Raw genomic sequence first — 19,088 nt, 5'->3', positions numbered from 1 at the left:
AGTCCCACTTGCCGCAACTAGAGAACCTGTGCGCAGCAATGAAGACCCAATGCAGCCAAAAATAAATAAATAAAATAAATAAATAAAATAAATAAATTTATTTTTTTAAAAAAAAGGGCAACGGAACTGAATAGACATTTTTCCAAAGAAGACATACAGGTACATGAAAAGGGGTTCAACATCAGTAATCATCAGGGAAATGTAAATAAAAACAACAGTGAGATATTACCTCACACCCATTAGAATGACTATCATCAAAATGACAAAAGACAACAAGTAGTAAGGACTTGCCAGCCCCCATGATCACGTGAGCCAATTCCCTTAAAATAACTCTCTATCTCTCTCTTTTTCCTCTCCTTCCCTCCCTCTCTTTCCCTCTCCATATGTACATGTGTATTGGGGCCACCTCACAGGACATGCAACCAAGAATTCTCAAAAAGGGAAGAGAGAGGGATGGAAAAAAGAGGGATGGAAGCCCAACTTGGGAAAGGAGAGAGAAGGGTGAAACCTCCCCTTCCCTGCCTTCCTGCCTGAAGAAAACTACCAGCCAGGGAAGTGGAAACACTTTACTTTTTTTTTTTTTTTTTTTTTTTAATAAATTTATTTATTTATTTATTTATTTATTTATTGACTGTGTTGGGTCTTCATTTCTGTGCGAGGGCTTTTCCCCAGTTGCGAGAGCGGGGGCCACTCCTTCATCACGGTGCGCGGGCCTCTCACTGTCACAGGCCTCTCCCGTTGCGGAGCACAGGCTCCAGACGCGCAGGCTCAGTAGTTGTGGCTCACGGGCCTAGTTGCCCGGCGGCATGTGGGATCTTCCCAGAACAGGGCTCGAACCCGTGTCCCCTGCATTGGCAGGCAGATTCTTAACCACTGCGCCACCAGGGAAGCCCGAAACACTTTATCTTTAAATCGAGTTCAGAGTTTAGATCATTACTTGGAACTGGATGTCTTAATTTCTGAATTGAAACTGAGGTTGTTGATTGTACAATTACTTTTTATTGTTAGTATGTAAAGTAAACCAGGGCAGGGAAAACACTTCCTCCATTGAATATATTTTAAACAGACAAATAAAAATAAATATACTTTTTGAATATATCCCAAGAGTCCTGCTCTTCAAGGTACCAATTACACAAGTATTTCTATGATTAAACATAGCCAATATTTAATTTTAATATCAATTTAATGAATATTTCCATATTTCTTATAAATCCAAATTGCATACATTATCTGTTGTACTATCTAATAATGTCTTTTATATGAAGACTTACAAGATAAATTCTTCAAAGATCCCCCTAAAAGTTAGATTTTTCAGGAAAAAGAATATAGTTTTTAATTTATAATAAAAATTATATTACCTTTATTCCAACTAATATTTATTGCCAATCTACCACATGCTAGACATGTGCTAATGATAGCAAAGTGGATACTGCTTCTGCCCTCTGGAGCCACTGGCTGGTAGGGGAGACAGTAATTGCATAAATAAACATGAAATTACAAATTTTGATAAGGATTATAAAGAAAAGCATTGTGGGAGGATATAACAGAGGATGATAATTTAGATCAATAAATTTAGGAACTGTCCCTCTGAGAAAGTGACATTTAAGCCTAGCCCTGGAGGAGGAGTGGGAGTTAATTAGCTCTGCAGAGAACAGAAGCTCATCCTGGCAGAGAGAGGAGCACGCCCCCCGCTGGAGGTGGGAAGCTTTGTGTGTGTTGAAGAAAACGTGACTGGAGTGTAAAGAGGAAAAGGGAGGGCTCTGGTGAAGGAGTCTGGGAAGCAGTCAGGTTGGGAAGGGCTTTGGGGGACACTCTAAGAATTTTAGATTATATCATAAGTTTAGTTGGGAACCATGAAACGATTTGAAGAAAGAAAAAGACAGTTTGATTTACGTTTTTTAAATGCTCACTTTGGCTACAGTTTAAGGAATGGATCAAGGTGGTTGAGAATGAAAGAGGGAAGATGCTCCAGATAGCTACCAAGCTATTACAATGGTCCAGGGAGATCATGGTGGCTGGTGGGATGGGGAAGACTGGTGGGTGTGAGCTTTATTTTGCCAGGTCAAGTGATGGATTGGATGTGGAGAGTGGGCGGAGGGGAGGAGGTGTTGAGGATGACTTCTACTGTATAAAGGTTTCCACTTTCCCTTCTTTGCCCTCATTCCTGATCCACTTCCCAACCCATCACCCCTCCAACCTACCATCCATTTATCACTTGAGTTCAACAAAGATGGCATGAGGCAAAAGGACAGCCTCTGCCCACCACCCTAGAGTTTGGACATCCACACTGAGAGAGTGGAAAACTAAAGAGAAAATCACAGACCTGGCACTAAAACCACTAATAAGGAACATAGCCATTTGGCCTGCGACTGATTGGCAAGCCACAATTAGAGGCCCTAATGACAGCCCTTATCAATGTATATTCTTTTTGACAATTGCGCTTACAACAAGAATTCATCATCCAAATATTAACATAATATTAAATTTTAAATAATACTTAGAAATTTAAATGGTAATGATTCTATTTTATCACCCAAACGTGAAGTAATAATGAGGGCATTTGTCTTAGAAACACAGTGGTCTCTTGCTTTAACTATTTCTAAAGTTATTTCACCCATTTTATCACTGCTGTCTGGTCGAAACTCAGATGATGCCCTAGTGCCAGAAATTGAACAGATCCATAAATCAGACAGACAAGTACAGCAGAATGTCTTGGTAATGGGCTCTGAAGCATGCCAGAGAAACCGGTATAATAGCTGGAATAAACTTTAAATTACTGTTTTAAAAGAGAAAATAAAGGAAAAGAATGACTCCTGGGTTTCTGGCATGAGCATCCAAGTAGATGGAGTTAGCATTGATTAAGACAGCACGGTCAAAAGGGGGCGGATGAAAGAGGGTAAGCAAGCTTCAAACATGTAGCATTTAGAATGCCTGTGAGGTACCTGGGTGGGGCATCAATTTGGCCATTGTATATGTGGATCTGAAGTTTAGAAGAAAGATCCAAGCTAGAGATAGAAAACGACTTTAAATTGTTGGATTATAAATTATATTTAAAACTTTGTTAGCAGATAAGATCACCCAACAAAATAAGTGTAAACTGAACTGAAAAAAAAGTCCAGGCCTGAATCCTAAGAATGTCTACATTTAGAGGCAGAGGAGAGAGAGAGAGAGAGAGAGAGAGAGAAAATGCGAAAGACAATGAGGGGTGGTGGCCTAAGAGGGAGAGGAAGAGTAGGACCAGGATGCCATGAAATCCAAGAAAAAAACAATTTGCTCCCTATTTGCTTTTAGGAAATAGATCTGGTTCTCAGCGGTGGGAGCTAACTCACCCCACATTTGGCATATTCTGGGTACTAATACTTCTCCACTCTCTGCTATCCTATAAATCTTCACGTTTCACTAACTTTGCCTGCTCATTCCCCAGCTGGGTTGCAGACAACACAAGTTTTGTTGGGCATTTGCTCAAGAAAACAAAGAAAATAAGACCTCAGGGGCTACCAGTTGGTCTAAGACAAAGCTCATAGCTTCAAATCACTTCCCCACCCAGACCCCAAATTTAACTTTGAAACTTCCTTGAGTGAGGAGTTGGTGCAGGAGAGGAACTAAAAGAGAGATGTTGGAAAGCAAAGAATAAAAGACAAAGAGGAGAGAGAGAGAGAATTACTTTAGAGAGATGTCTCTTTTACCAGACTCTCATTATTAAAATCTTTAGCCAGGCCTTTCAAATCTTTACATGCTGAATGGCTATTTTGGAAAAGAATGATCTCAATTTGGCCTAAGGTCAGTCAAATAATTTAGAAGGCCTCTACTTGCCTCAGGGAAATTTACAAAAAAAAGGGAAATTATCAGTTCGGGATTCCCCCTGCTTTAAAAAGAGAACTGGATCATTCAAATCATTTCCAAACAGGCCTTAAAATTTTTTCAAAGACAAGCAAAATTATTGTGACTTGAATGTTTAAGTGACACTCATTGTGGTTAGTGTTTGGTGATAGGTTGTATTTTTTCTTTTTGACATCAAAGATGATATCTATTGTTTATTTAATTCTAAATTTTAAATCGGGAATTCAACTCCAGATTATTTAAACAAACAAAAAAAAGTGCTTAATAACAGACCTTAGAATTAGATCTGTATTTGAGGCTAGCTACTACAACTTACTAATTATACAACCTTGAGCTAGTTACCCAGCCTCTCTAAGCTTGAAAGTCTGCATCTGTAAAATAAGTACCTCTCAGAGCCGTTTTAACGATTAAATGAGATACAATATATGACACACTCAGCTACTTAATTGATGTTCCTAATCTCTGAATAAAATGATCCTCCATGCAGAAGTTATACATTCCCTTGGAGACCTTCCTTTGGACTGGACAAGGAAGTAGGGCTTACATTATTGTCATTGCTGATATCAAATAGTGGTCTGATATTAATCACTGGAGGTTATATTGGAAACATACTAATTATTCAGGAAAGTAAATCCTTCAGATTTCTGGGTAGGAGCATAAGCTATTAGATGATGTTGATAGTCACTCTGAAAACCAAAAGAGAATGCCTTCACCTAACCAGCTTTGCATTATTAGACACTACATTCCTGGAGAACAATTCCACTTTCTCCTTTTTTCCATTTTCTTTTTGTCAGTAACAGATCTTTGAAAGGTGACAGAGTCAGTCCTGAGCAGCATAAAAGAGTGGGTGTGGGCATAATTACAAGAATTTGATAATAGCAAACATGTGGCCATACACACAAAATAGGAAAAGGAAAAAATGATAATTTAGTTTAAGTCCCAGAAGGTTTACAAACAAAATCTGAACATTTTATTATTTAGTTTTAAAGATGAGTAAATGAAGACTCAGAAAGATTAAGCAACCTCTCTGAGACATTTAATTATAAACAATAAAGTTGAAATTTGTATCCAAGTCTTTCCCATCTTGACACAATAGGGAGACGGAATTACTATCCCCCGATTCTTCACCACCCTATATCCACTTCCCTATATCCACACCCTTTGCATATAACTTCCTACTTCCTCCCATTATGTAGATGAAGTATATCCTCCCGCCCCTTCACTTGTTGTGGCCAATAGACTGAGGGGAAAGTAATGATGCGTCACGGTCCTCAGAGTCCCTGCATGCTTTCTACTTGCTTTGTTGGACCTCTGCCACCACCATGAAAAGTACACGTCCAGGTATTTCCCAAGAGGACGAGAGTCACATGGAGTAGAGCCACCTCAGCCAAGCCTAGCCACCCACCAAACCCAGAGCTAATCTGCAGAAATAAAAGCTATAATATTAAATGATTGTCATTGTTAGCCACTTAGTTTTGGGTTACTTTGTTTTACAGCAATAGCTAACCGATGCACATGCTATCAACAGATTGAGCTTGACATTATTCATATTACTCTCATTAAAAAGACTTGCTTCTGCAGTCATGAGGGTGGTAACACAGAAGATCAGCTTGCCATCTTTGAGAAAGTTCCTAAACGTATTTCTGGGAGGTCAAAAAGGCTCATTGGAATATTTGATGTCTTATATATGAGCTGGAGAAAATCTATTCCTGATTTTCCCTAACTGAACTTTCGCCTTAGTTTCCCCAGCTTCAATCTTAGCTTTCTGTTACCCACTGTGACCTCCTCCATCAGCATTTCCTGAGTCCAGTCAGCCCAGCCACAAATGGCTTTCCTGAATGCTCCATCTTTTATTTTCTCTTACTCTGAGCCACTTATGACTTTCAGTTGCAATTTTCTAAAGCAGACTAGGTCTTCATTATTTATGGGAGCCTGTTATTTATGAAGCAGTCTCTTGAACATAGATGTCACCTCCAAAGTATTAAATAATAATTGTGGTGGCTTTCCTCCGGTAGCAACCTGAGGTAGATGCAAAGCTATTCATTCCAAGTGAAGGCTATGTCATTAATCAGTAAGTCCCCAAGTAACTGTCTCTTTCTACATTTACTCTTCTCTGTCATCTCTTGATTAGTCCATTTTTTTCAGTTTTTCAATAAAACTGCAATGAAAAATTAGGATGATGATCTCTGGGGAGAATAAAAGCACTGGTGCTCCTCCTAAGAAAAGCTATCACAAGATGATATATAATTAGTCATCAGGTGTATGATTTTTTTTTTTCTTAATTTAACTTGCTATGCAATGTGTCCACGTGTGTAGATAAATGCATTCGTTTGTTTTGCTACTCCTAATATGTTGTAAACTTCTTAAAGATAAGGACTCTGACTTCTCCTTCTCTGCGGCTCTAGTGTCCATCAGTGCCATGAGCATAATAGGCACTCAATAAACTCTTGGTGAATGAGTGAATAAACCCTCATTCTGCATTGCTCAATGTTCAATAGAAACGATTTTCTTCAGTTGTGCTTTCCAAGTAAAATAACCTGCAGAAGCACCCAGCGCAGCAGGGGACTCATGGGGCTACCTTGTTTGTTAAATATGTTTTTCATGCTTGGGGAACTACAACACTCTCAAAGAGGTAGGTGCTAACAGTTGCTTTAAAATGATTAACCCTCAAGCAAAAGTAACAGAAAATATCCCTCCCCGTGTGCCCCTATTAGTTGCAAAATAAGCCACACTCCAATGATGCAGAAGCTTCTCCTTTTACCATCTTTTCCTCTCCCTCCTTTGCCCTACCCCCACCTCCAGGCACACACAAAAACCAAGAGTTGTTTTGATAATATTTGCATTATGTAATTTTCTCACTCAGTTTGGTTCCTTGGGTGATCCTCAGAAAACAGAGGAAGAAAACCAATGTGAGTCTTTCTGGTTCACTGTTACCTACATCTGTGTTCCTGAGTCCACCCTAAAGGGGTGACTCCCTAAGCCCTGTTCAGGTACCTTTGCTGGAATGGCTTCAGTCATCTGCTGCTGTCTCTCTTTCAGGCAGTCCTCACTCTGTTCCATTTCTCATTTTGTACCAGAGTAATCTTTCCAAAACACATGTATTCCCCTATATGAGAACCAAAATAGCTTCCATTGCCAAGAGCAACGGTTATTAACTTTTTATGGAGGACTGCTCTCGTCCCACCCAAATATCCATGTGCATAAATCCATTAAACTTCACATATAATTTTAGATGCTCCTTGGATCCCAGGGTTAAGACTTTGTAGCCCAGGGAGAAGTTTCTACTCTTACACCTAGAATCCAAGATCCTCTGGAAGTTTCCCAAACTATGTTTCCCAGCTATCTCATCTCCCCAAATTCTCCTAACTAAATTCCAAGTAGATTTGTCACCCACAATGCTTTTCTCATTTACTTTTCCATGCCTGAGAAAACTGAAGTCAGAAACCCTGGATTCTAATTAGCTAAAGGAGTTTATGAAGTCATTTGTACTTTCTGAAGCTCAGTTTCCATGTGTACAAATTGACAGAGCTGGTTTAGATCAGTGTTTCCCAAAATATGACATGTGAGCCACTGATTTTAGGTGACACACAATCCATTATTTTTTATTTTAAGAATAAAATTGTGTGTTTGCAGAGAACAGACTGGTGGCTGCCAGAGGCAGAGGGGTGGGTGAAATGAGTCAAAAGATACAAACTTGTAGTTATAAAATAAGTAAGTCATGGGGATATGATTTACAGCACGGTGACTATAGTTATCAATACTGTATTGTATATTTGAAAGTTGCTGAGAGAATAGATCTTAAAAGTTCTCATCAAAGGGAAAAAAATTGTAACTATGTGTAGTGACGGATGTTAACTAGACATATTGTCTGATCATTTTACGATATACACACATAACAAATTATTATGTTGTACACTTGAACCTGATATTATATGTCAATTACATATCAAAAAAATTTTTAAATAACTTTAAAAAAGAATCATGTGTTTATTTTAATGCAATTTGGGGAATATGTATATTTATAAATTCTATATTTTTTAGTTTGTAATATAAGCTTAATGGCACATCTAAACTATAATTTACAGATATTCTTACATAGGACAAAGATGAGTGTTAAAAATAAGTCAGTCTGAAATCTATTTAAATATATATTCAGCATATAATAGGTGATCTAAAGATACTGCAAAAATTAGCAAGAAAAAATGCAGTTCTGAAACCTGAGGAGTACTGGACCACTGGATCTCCAAGGCTCTTCCTAGCCCTCAGCCACGATAGTTCCTTAGACTATCTCTTCAAGGAGAACTTGGCTCCCAGAGCTGAACTTAAGCTACTCTATTCAAAAAAAATAAGGAAGGAAATCAAAGAGCTACCACTTTATTCTCAACAAGAGGAAAAGGTGAACTTTTTTAAAAAGCATTCTCCATTTTTAGATGGAGACAACGAGAAAGAATTTGATATGAGCTGCCCAAAATCCACCAGGAAAGTATTGCTGGGAACAGAACTCAGATCTTGCTCCCTTGAGACTGGCATTGACAGTTTTGTTGGAGTCAACTGATGGCATAGTTATGACTCAAGACATAAATGAGCATAAATTTTTTTCTTAATGACTAACACATACACACTCAAATCCAGATAGAAACTGCAGCTGCTCCCTCCAACTACTCTTAAGTTTGATGAACAGATGGCAGGCTTCCTCTGGGAATGGAAAGATTTAGGGCTGTCTCATAGATAGAAATTGCATAAAGTTAGAACACCAGGAGGAGTGGGTGTTGTAACTACAAATATATTTAAGAGTTCCTGCAAAAATGTCTGGGTCCTGTGTGCTGTACATCATTCTTGGCTATGGTGGGTTTGTATTTAAAATATTAATGACTCAGAGGCCAAGTATCATTCAACCAGTAGATATAGATATAGATATAGATATAGATACAGATATAGATATGTGATGACTATTGCACCCAAAGGGATTAAAATTTCTAAAGGATGAGTTTTTTCTCCATAATTTACCATATGATATCACTTACATGTGGAATCTAAAATATGACACAAATGAACATATCCACAAAACAAAAACAGACTCACAGATACAGAGAACAGATTTGTGTTTGCCAAGGGGGACAGGGGGTGGGGGAAGGAAGCATTAGGAGTTTGAGATTAGCAGATGCAAACTATTATATATAAGATGGATAAACAACAAAGTCCTACTGTACAGCACAGGGAACTATATTCAATATCCTGTGATAAACCATAATGGAAAAGAATATATATATATTTAACTGAGTCACTTTGCTGTACAGCAGAAATTAACACAACATTGTAAATCAACTATACTTCAATCTTTTTTAAAAAAGAAAATACTCTGGTTTCTCTTCAGATCGAATAAATCTTTTGTCTTTTCTCCATCATAATTTAAAAATAACCATCCTAACATCTCCATCTTTACAAAAGACTAGGTCCTAGGAATTAGGAGCTGCTTCCTCCCTTGAGAATTGTTTTGTTGCATGTTGTTATTCCATAAAGTAAAATCAAACCTAAGGGGGAAAGAGGGAGTTGTTATTTAATGTGTATATAGAGTTTCAGTTTTGTAAGATGAAGAAGTTCTGGAGATCTGTTGCACAACAATGTGAATAAACTTAACACCACTGAACTGTACACTTAAAGATTTTAACATGGTTTTAAAAAAATCAAGCCCAAACTAGGAAGTGCTAGAAGTTAAATATGAAGAGCCTCCAATAATCTGGGATTGAAATAAACCCGGAAAAAGCAAAGAAAAGGAAATAAAGATAGCATGCCATATATATTCAAAGATGCATCTAGCCAATGCCCTTTGGCAATAAGCCCATTAAGAGGAACATAAGGTAACTCAGAATGAACTATGAAGTGATAGAAATTGTCAGGAGAAACAAAGGGACCCCTTACAGGGGACGTAAAAACAGCAAATACCAAGAAAGTCACTTATATGAGGGGATGGATCTGATAGTAAAATATGGACCAGACCATAGTAGGCTTAGTGGAGGGATAATGGACCAGCAGGAGAGGTACCCATGAGGTGATTTAACCACTGGTTAGATCACAGCAAACAGAGGCTCACCAGGAGGCCCCTTCTAGCCCTTACTGTCTCCTTCCTCTTCAATGATTCATCATTGTTAGTTCTCACTTCTAAGTAAAAAACCAAGGCCACTTTTTAACCAGTTAACTGAGAGTAAGGAGCCTTAGATTCTGGCCTGTGATTAACCAACAGTTCCCCTTGAAAACTCTTTCTCTCCATCTCCTTATCTCTAAGGCAAGAGCTGGACACCTGGAGTCTATAGGTACTGCATCAGTAAGTACTGATTGGCAAGATGAAGAATATTAGCGAAGTTTGTTATGCTATTTGGCTCTCTGCCTCATTTCCTCTACCTGAATAACATGCTATCTGACACTTCATAGAGAAGAGATCTTAAAATTATACCTGGGGGGAGGTGAGCCTATTCAGTGTTACCTGGGTTTTAGGCATTCAGGAAAAATGAAGTTTGGTAAATAATATATCTTAGATCTTACAGATAATATGATGAAGAGGGAGCAATAGAAAAAATATGTAGATATATTTTTACAAAGAACTCTTAAAAGTCAACAATAAGAACACAACCCAATAAAAAAATGGGTCAAAGACCTTAACAGACACCTCACCAAAGAAGATAAGATTGCAAATAAGATATGAAAAGGTGCTCCACATCATATGTCATCAGGGAAATGCAAATTAAAACAACAATGAGATACCACGATCCAACTACTGGACTGGCCAAAATCTGGAACACTGACAACACCAAATGCTGGCAAGGGTGTGGCAACAGAAGTTTCATTCATTGATGGTGGGCATGCAAAATGGTACAGACACTTAGAGGACACTTGGCAGTTTCTTACAAAAAGAAACATGCTTTTACCACACAATCCAGCAATCATACTCCTTGGCGTTTACCAGAAGGAGTTGAAAACATATGTTCAAACAAAAACCTGCACACACATGTTATAGTAGCTTTATTCATAACTGCCAAAACTTGGAAGCAAACAAGATGTCCTTCAGTAGGTGAATGGATAAACTGTGGTACATCCAGACAGTGAAATATTATTCAGCACTAAAAAGAAATGAACTATTAAGCCACAGAAAGACATGGAGGAACCTTAAATGCATATTACTGAGTGAAAGAAGCCAGTCTGAAAAGGCTGTATACTGTATGATTCCAACTATATGACATTCTGGAAAAGCAAAACTATGGAGACAGTAATAAGATCAATGATTGCCAAGTGCTGGGGGTGAGGGGAGAAATAAACAGGTGAAGCACAGAGGATTTTTAGCGCTATGAAAATACCATGTATGATACCATAATGATGGACACATGTCATTATACATTTGCCCAAACCCATAGAATGTACAACATCAAGAGTAAAGCGTAATATGAACTATGGACTTTGGGTGATAATTATGTATCAAATGTAGGGTCATCAATTGTAATAAATGTACCCATCTGGTGGGAGATGTGGACAATGGGGGAGGTGATGCATGTGTAGGGACAGCGTTTATATGGGAAATCTCAGTATCTTCTGCTCAATGTTGCTGTGAACCTAAAACTGCTCTAAAACAATGTCTTAATAAAATTTTTAAAAAAGAATATCCAAATAAGGTTACTGAAAGCAAATAAACATATCTTTATGGTGAATTAAAAAAATAAATTTATTGTAAATGGAAGAGGATAGGAGCCACAATATGGTTCTAAATTAGAGGGAATAAAGTCATTTAACAAAAGTGCCATAGAAAGTAGAATTATCTCAACTTACAAACAATCCAAGGCAAAAAGATGGCAAGCAGAACAAGATAAGAAAAAACTGATATTTCTTAGGAAACTGAGGGAATAAAGCAAATTCTTTTTAAAAACATTCAAGAAATAACATTACAGAGCTTATAAAGCCTGGCTCTCTACATATTAGACATCTTGAACCAGGAAATCAATACACCACTAACAAATTATGATCATTATTCAGTTCTCTTCTTTTTAATTGTTTTAAGTTATTTTATTCTATCCTCTTAGTAATTTTTAATATTTTAGTTGCATTTGGCTTGTAACAAAATCTACAGCAATTATTTCCTCTTCTGTTATTAGCTTCTTTCAGGGCTTCCTCTTAGAAGTTTTCCCATTCTTGACCTCCTCGTTTTGATTATTTCTTGGCTAGTGAGGAGACAGTCGTGTAAGTTTTTCAAGAAGGGTATGCTGGTGAAATCGTTCTGGAGTCCCTGGATAACATAAGATGTCATTCCCTGACCTTCACATACAAAAGATATCCTGACTGTATGTTTCTTCTTGGATCACAAAGTGTTCTCCCCAGACTCTGTAGCTGCCTTCATTGTCTCTTAGCTTTTGGTGTCTCCAAAAATCATCTGAAAAAGGCATCATTTTCGTTCCCTTTGTTCATATCATCTTTTCCCTACCTTGCTGCTTGAGCAATTTTTTCCCCTTGTCCTTGTAATCCATGAAAATTGAGAGAATGTGGCAATTTATATATAGTCATCCCCGCTTATCCTCTGGGGATGCATTCCAAGACCCCCACTGGATGCCTGAAATCGCGAATAGTACTGAACCATGTATATATATATATATATATATATATATATATATATATATATATATACACACACACACACACACATATATACATATATATATGTATATACTGTTTTTTCCTATACATACATATGTATGATAAAATTTATCTAATACATTAGGCACAGCAAGAGATTAACAACCACTAATAATAAAATAGAATGATTACAATATACTGTAATAAAAGTTATATAAATGTGTGCTCTCTCCCTCTCAAAATATCTTACATATTGTACAAATCTAATGCCTTTTCCATCTTCACTAAGCACTTATCACGCACTGTGGCAATATCTTTTGCAGTTTGAGGTGTGATAGTAAAACTAACACGAGTTTCTTTTTCCTTCTTTACAATTTCTCAGAAGATTCGTTCTTACCATAGATCTTAGCAAACTCGGTATACAATCTTTTTTCTTTCCTTATTAAGTCGAGAACTTTTACCTTTTCACTTAAAGGGAGCTCTATACGGCTTCTCTTTGGCAGATCCAAATTGCCAGTGTCACTACTCTTGCGCTTTGGGGCCATTGTTAAGTAAAATAAGGATAACTTGAACATAAACACTGTGATACCACGACAGTCAAGCTGATGATCAAGAGGTGGCTAAGTGATGAATGGGCAGGATACACGGGACAGAGGGATAATTCTTGTCCCGCGTGGGACACAGCTGCATAGCGGGAGATCTCATGATGCTACTCAGAACAATGCACAATTTAAAACTTAGGAATTGTTTATTTCTGGAATTTTCCACGTACTGTTTCCAGACACAGTTGACTGCAGGTAACTTAAGCCACTGAAAGTGAAGCTGCAAGTAAGCGGGCGTCTAGTGTCCTGGTAAATGTTTAAAAACAAGCTCTCCAAAGAAAGCGTGTGTATATACCTCTGTGTGTTTACTGTAAATTTTAATGATAGATAGGATGCATAGCACACAAGTGGTAAATAATATAATTTATAATTCTCTTTAAATCCCATATAGCTAATTGGTTCTTATTGAATGACTTCTTTGATATTTACTGAACACTTGTTATATAGACATCCTATGGCTGCAATCAGAAAATTAGTGTAGTTCCAACATGAATGTTGGTTGATAGTTTCTTTTATGTTAGTAAGAAGTGAAACCACAAAAACTTATGTCAGAACTTCACTTATCTGTCAGTGACCTGGGTGAATTCTTTTCTCAGTAGATAATTTTTGAATACCAGAAGAATGTTTCTTCAATTTTTTTTGTGCTAGTCACAATATGATGACTATAGACACAGCACACTTTTAAGTTTAATCTTCATTATTAATGCTTTCTCCATCTACTTTCTGCAGTCTAGACAATCAACAAAACAAGAAACCAAGCCCTGATTTTTAGCTTTTATTGATTCCAATGGTATAAATATTCCCACCATGGCTGATTTCAAATTACCACTGTGACATCACTGAGCCCAGAGTAGGGAAGGATGCATGGCAGCACACCGTTATACAGCATTTCCTCTGTACAGTTACCACAGGCGTAAATAACCTCGAGAGCATTGATAACAGTAACATGTAGTAAAATAATTACGGAATGATATTTTGAGTATTTATTACCTTTGTTTTGTTTTTTAATGGTTTTTAAATTTATTTTTAAAATTAAAGTATAGTTGATTTACAATATCATATTAGGTGTATAGCACAGTGATTCAGATATAGATATATGCACATATATATACACACACATATATATATACTTTTTTCAGATTCTTTTCCCTTATAGGTTATTGCAAAATATTGAGTATAGTTCCCTGTGCTATACAGTAGCTCCTGGTTGGTTATTTATTTTATATATAGTGGTGTGTATATGTTAATCGCAACCTCCTAATTTATCCCTCCTTCCCCCCTTTCCCCTTTGGGTTTGTTTTCTATGTCTGTGAGTCCCTTTCTGTTTCGGAAATAAATTCATTGGTATCTTTTATTTTTTAGATTCCATATATAGCGATATCATATGATACTTGTCTTTCTCTGTCTGGCTTACTTCACTTAGTATGATAAAATCTAGGTCCATCCAAGTTGCTGCAAATAGCATTATTTCATTCTTTTTTTATGGCTGAGTAACATTCCATTGTATATATGCCACACCCCAATGTTCATAGCAGCATTATTTACAACAGCCAAGACATGGAAGCAACCTAAATGTCTACCTTTGTTTTGTTTTTGTTAAATTTTATTTATGTATTTATTTATTTTTGGCTGTGTTGGGTCTTCGTTTCTGTGTGAGGGCTTTCTCTAGTTGCGGCAAGTGGGGGCCACTCTTCAGCGCGGTGAGTGGTCCTCTCACTATCGCAGCCTCTCTTGTTGCGGAGCACAGGCTCCAGATGCGCAGGCTCAGTATCTGTGGCTCACGGGCCTAGTTGCTCCGCGGCATGTGGGATCTTCCCAGACCAGGGCTTGAACCTGTGTCCCCTTCATTGGCAGGCAGATTCCCAACCACTGCGCCACCAGGGAAGCCCTACCTTTGTTTTTAATACAATTTACTTAATTGTAAGTTTATAACTTTTCACTTTTAATAATGGCTGTGTTTAATGACCAGCTCATAGAATTTCTGAAAATTTAAAATTTAAAAGTCAGCTTTCACAAGCTAGTATGAGCTTTCTCCAGCACACCATTGGATGTGGCCCTTTGCTGGGATCTTAGAACTGATTTAGCCTGGAATGTGAGGACCCAGATCAATCTGCATCTCTCTTCTGTATCTCTCTCATTCTTTCTCAAGTTCCATATGGTTTTTCTTTGATCACAGATTTTGTCCTCATTGTTTTTATTTCTGCCCTCCATGGAACACCTATGATTCTAAAGATAAATCACTGATTCTCTATTTCCATGCCAATAATGTTCACTTTCATAATGTTGGGTTTTTTTCTTTGAATTTACATTTTTTCCCATGAACCTGGGAAAATCTCTCATGTTTGAGCCAGGTTTCTGCAGTATAAATTCCGCTTTCACTGCCATTGTATTCGTTTCTCCGTTAACTTCCAGTGTCCCATTATTATATTTTTGGTTTAGGCAATTCTGGAAGCACTTTTATTTTTAAACCATTGTGGAGAAAAGATAATAGTGGTCTGTTGTCTCAAATTTCAGAAATTACCCTGTATATCTATATTGAGGAAAAAAATAAATAAAACAGAAAGAAACAGGATAGAAGAAAGGAGAAAAATCCAGTAAGTTCAATATAAGTTTCTTACATATGAAATAAATTACATAGTCATCGTGAAGTAACTGTTACTGTTACTGTTACACTAGCCAAGTTCCACATGTTTTTTCAATTCTCTAAAATTTGTCTCACCAACTTTAATATTTATAAAAACAGTAATGTTTAAATTTCAGACTGATGAATACAAGCTCTTTAACAAAATAATTTGACAAGGGCATCCATTTTGCTTTTCTTTGAATGACAGGAAAACACAATAGAGGACTTTGTCACTTATGATAAAGAAAGGAGACTAATCAAATTTAAGTAGTAGAGAACATTTCCTCTAGCTAATTAGTCAACTAACAAAGGCTCTTTATAGTTTATTAATTCATAAACTCAGTGTCCATATAAAACAGGGCAGGGAATTTGTAGCAGAGCATCTAAATAAACATAGCATTTTTAGTTTCAAAAGATTTGCCTTTTAGTATTCCTTAAAGCTGACTCTCTTTTTAAAAGAAGACATTATTTCAGATTTCATATTTTCCCTTTGTAAAAAGGGGCTTATATTGTTTTTCCATGAACACATTTTCTTCCTATCTCAGTCTTTTCTCTCCTTATGATTTCCTATTTCTATTTCATGGAGTCTGAGTCTTCTTGAATGATATTGAGAATTACCAATTTTTTTTAAACTTCTTCTGGTTCCCTATTCATAAATATCCTTATATATCCTTAGGTATATAATGTCTTCATTCTTGAAACTATATACCTTCTCTGAGAATTCAGAATATTTCCCTTCCCTCATCTTCCCATAGATTCTATATTATTGTTCTTGTTTTTTCTCTGTCATTATTCATCATCAAATAAGGAAAAAGTCCTCAGTGTTTGCCTGTCCTCCTGAGTGCTGGTTCTTAGATCAACATCTGGAAAGCAACATGATAAGCAAAGCCCTCTTTCTCATTTCTTGTGTTGACCAGGTCTTCATCATATGCAGCTTTACTACACTGAATTAAAATGACCTGCTAACCTCATTACTTGATTCTTTGATACTCTAAATTACTGGAGTATGCTGAAAATAGCAATACCCAGGATATAACGCTGCCTAGTCTCTTCCCCTAGTTCCCTAGTCTTATTCAAGGGGCCCAAATCTCTCAAGATTCAATGCCCCATCTCAGTCCCAGAATACCTTCTGCTTTGTTCTTTTTTAAAAGTTTCAGCTTCTGAATGGATCCAGAAGAAGCATTGTGAATTTGGGAAGGTATAACACATTGGCTCTTTCAAAAGTAAAATCCATGGAGTAGGGGAATGAATGGCCAGTTATCTTTTCAAACAAACTGGAGATTTTGTCCGGAGACCAGAGGGTGGAGAGGTAAAATATCTTCTCCCTTTCTTCCGGATAGATGAGGTAATACTGTTTCATGAGATAAAGTGTGGATAGGCCACCTATGCTTTTCTGAATAGTTCCATTAATATTTATTTATTTATCTATCTGGATATATTCAATCAAACTTTAACTGGGCATGGTTTTCATATTATCACTAGAGTCTAGTCAATTAACATACAAGCCTAAAGTATATCAATGGATGGAAAGAAAGAAAGAAAGAGAGAAAGGGAGGAAGGAAGGAAGGGAGAAAGAAGGAAAAGAAAGAAAGAAAGAAAGAAAGAAAGAAAGAGAAAGAGGAAGGAAGAAAGAAAGAAAAAAGAAAGAAAGGAAGGAAGAAGGAAAGAAAGAAAGAAAGAAAGAAAGAAAGAAAGAAAGAAAGAAAGAAAGAAAGAAAGAAAGAAAGAAAGAAAGAAAGAAAGAAAGGAAGAAAGAAAGGAAGGAAGGAAGGAAGGGAGAAAGAAAGGAAGGAAGGAAGGGAGAAAGGGAGGGAGAAAGATGGAAATTTAATATACTCAGGGGCAAACCTCAACCAATAGGGACTGGAATCAAAGACTAAATGTCCCAGATTTTTATCTCTATGTGGGACAATTCTGAGATGTGCTATTCATGGCTCCTCAAAGTGTCCCCTGGAGGATTGAGATCTAGATGCCCACAGCTCATTAACATACTTCTTATTGCTTTTCCCTTACTCCCTCACTTGGGCTTACTGCCTCTCAAATAAACTACTTGCACCCAAGTCCTTATCTCAGTGTTGCTTTTGGGTGAAATCAAACCAAGACACAGATGCTACAAAAATATTACACATTAATCTTTGGTTTGGTTTGGGATAAGAATTTCAGCCTGAAATTTCAGCCCAGAACAATAATCAGACGTTATCAGTCTGCAGATGGCAATGCCATCTCATACAGTAAACTCTCTTATTATTTTTTAATTCCTATTCTTTCTTCCCCTTTCATCCTTGGTTGACCTCTGCTCTTTGAGCATGAGTCAATTAGAATCGTTCACCTACCCATAACCTCCTCTGATTCTCTCATTTCTCCCTCAGCCAGTCTACAGAAAGGCAGTTCTTCTCAGGATGCCTTTTGAGGCCACCAGCAGATGGAACAAGCCAATGGGAGACTCTCATCTGGAAGTATGTGCTGTTTGCTCTTACTCACTCCCTACATATCAACATCGAGCCAATGCAATCCATCCACAAGGACTTAACAATGAACTACTGAGTTACTACCAAATTTTTAACAGGTACTTAATTTAATCCCCAAATCCCCATGAGGATCTTTAGAAGAGCTATACATAAGTGACAAAAACCTTAGGTAAATTTACACATAGCTGAATGCTATCTACAGAGACAGTGCAAGCCTTCCTGGTGATTTTCACATTTGAATATTTTTAGGGCCACTCTAAAATTTTTAGTTGCTTTGCTTTTCTGTTTCAGTCATATAGATTCCTTACTCTGCAAAGAAAAGGAACAAGGCTACTGTTTAACTTTTTGTTTTAAATTGGCAGATATTATATTAGGAAAATGTAAAGGAGTCATGGAGGTTCCACACACATCTGGAGAAAGCTGCTTCAGTCTGTCAACACTGCCCAGGGGCCAAGCCTTGTTGTTGGTGCTATTTGGTCTATAAAGAAGCAGATGGACCATAAGAAGCTGTTTCCTCTGTTTCACTTGCTTTCAACAAAAGCACTAAAGCTCTGCCTTTGGACTAGTGTTCCCACGACTAAGCTATCTAATCCATTTGCCTTTGAGATTCAGGTTCAGATGAGGGTCACCCCAAAGTCAAACAAACCCTTCCCAGGATGTCCATGAGGTGATTGTCTTTGTGGGCATTCAACCTCAGAGACATGCTGCACAGTGCCAAGGAAAATTTTACTCAACTTTATCCTAAGCTTACAAGCCTCAGTGAACATGAGGGTGGGACTGTAGTCAGCTCTTCTGGAGCTTAATTATGCTGAGTCACTTGGAGAGTTATAGGTGACCTGTGCTGGGTTGAAATGGACTTGCTTTCCTACATCGCCGTTCATCATGCTATGACCAAATGACCCAGGCACATTTTCCAGGCTGCCTTGAATTTCTTCCTCATCC

At 37.4% G+C, this 19,088-nt stretch overlaps 1 protein-coding gene across 1 annotated transcript in view; it reads right to left on the bottom strand.

Annotated features, from left to right (window-relative positions):
- Positions 1-19,088, bottom strand: part of LOC309661843 (uncharacterized protein) — a 207,795-nt gene that overhangs the window by 4,930 nt on the left and 183,777 nt on the right. The window lies entirely within an intron of this gene.

This window comes from Balaenoptera physalus (assembly GCF_965194825.1).
Source record: "Balaenoptera physalus genome assembly, chromosome: 5".
In the NCBI taxonomy this organism is placed as follows: Eukaryota; Metazoa; Chordata; class Mammalia; order Artiodactyla; family Balaenopteridae; genus Balaenoptera; species Balaenoptera physalus.
Note: the sequence above shows the minus strand (reverse complement) of the source record. Positions and strands in the feature narration are given on the sequence as shown.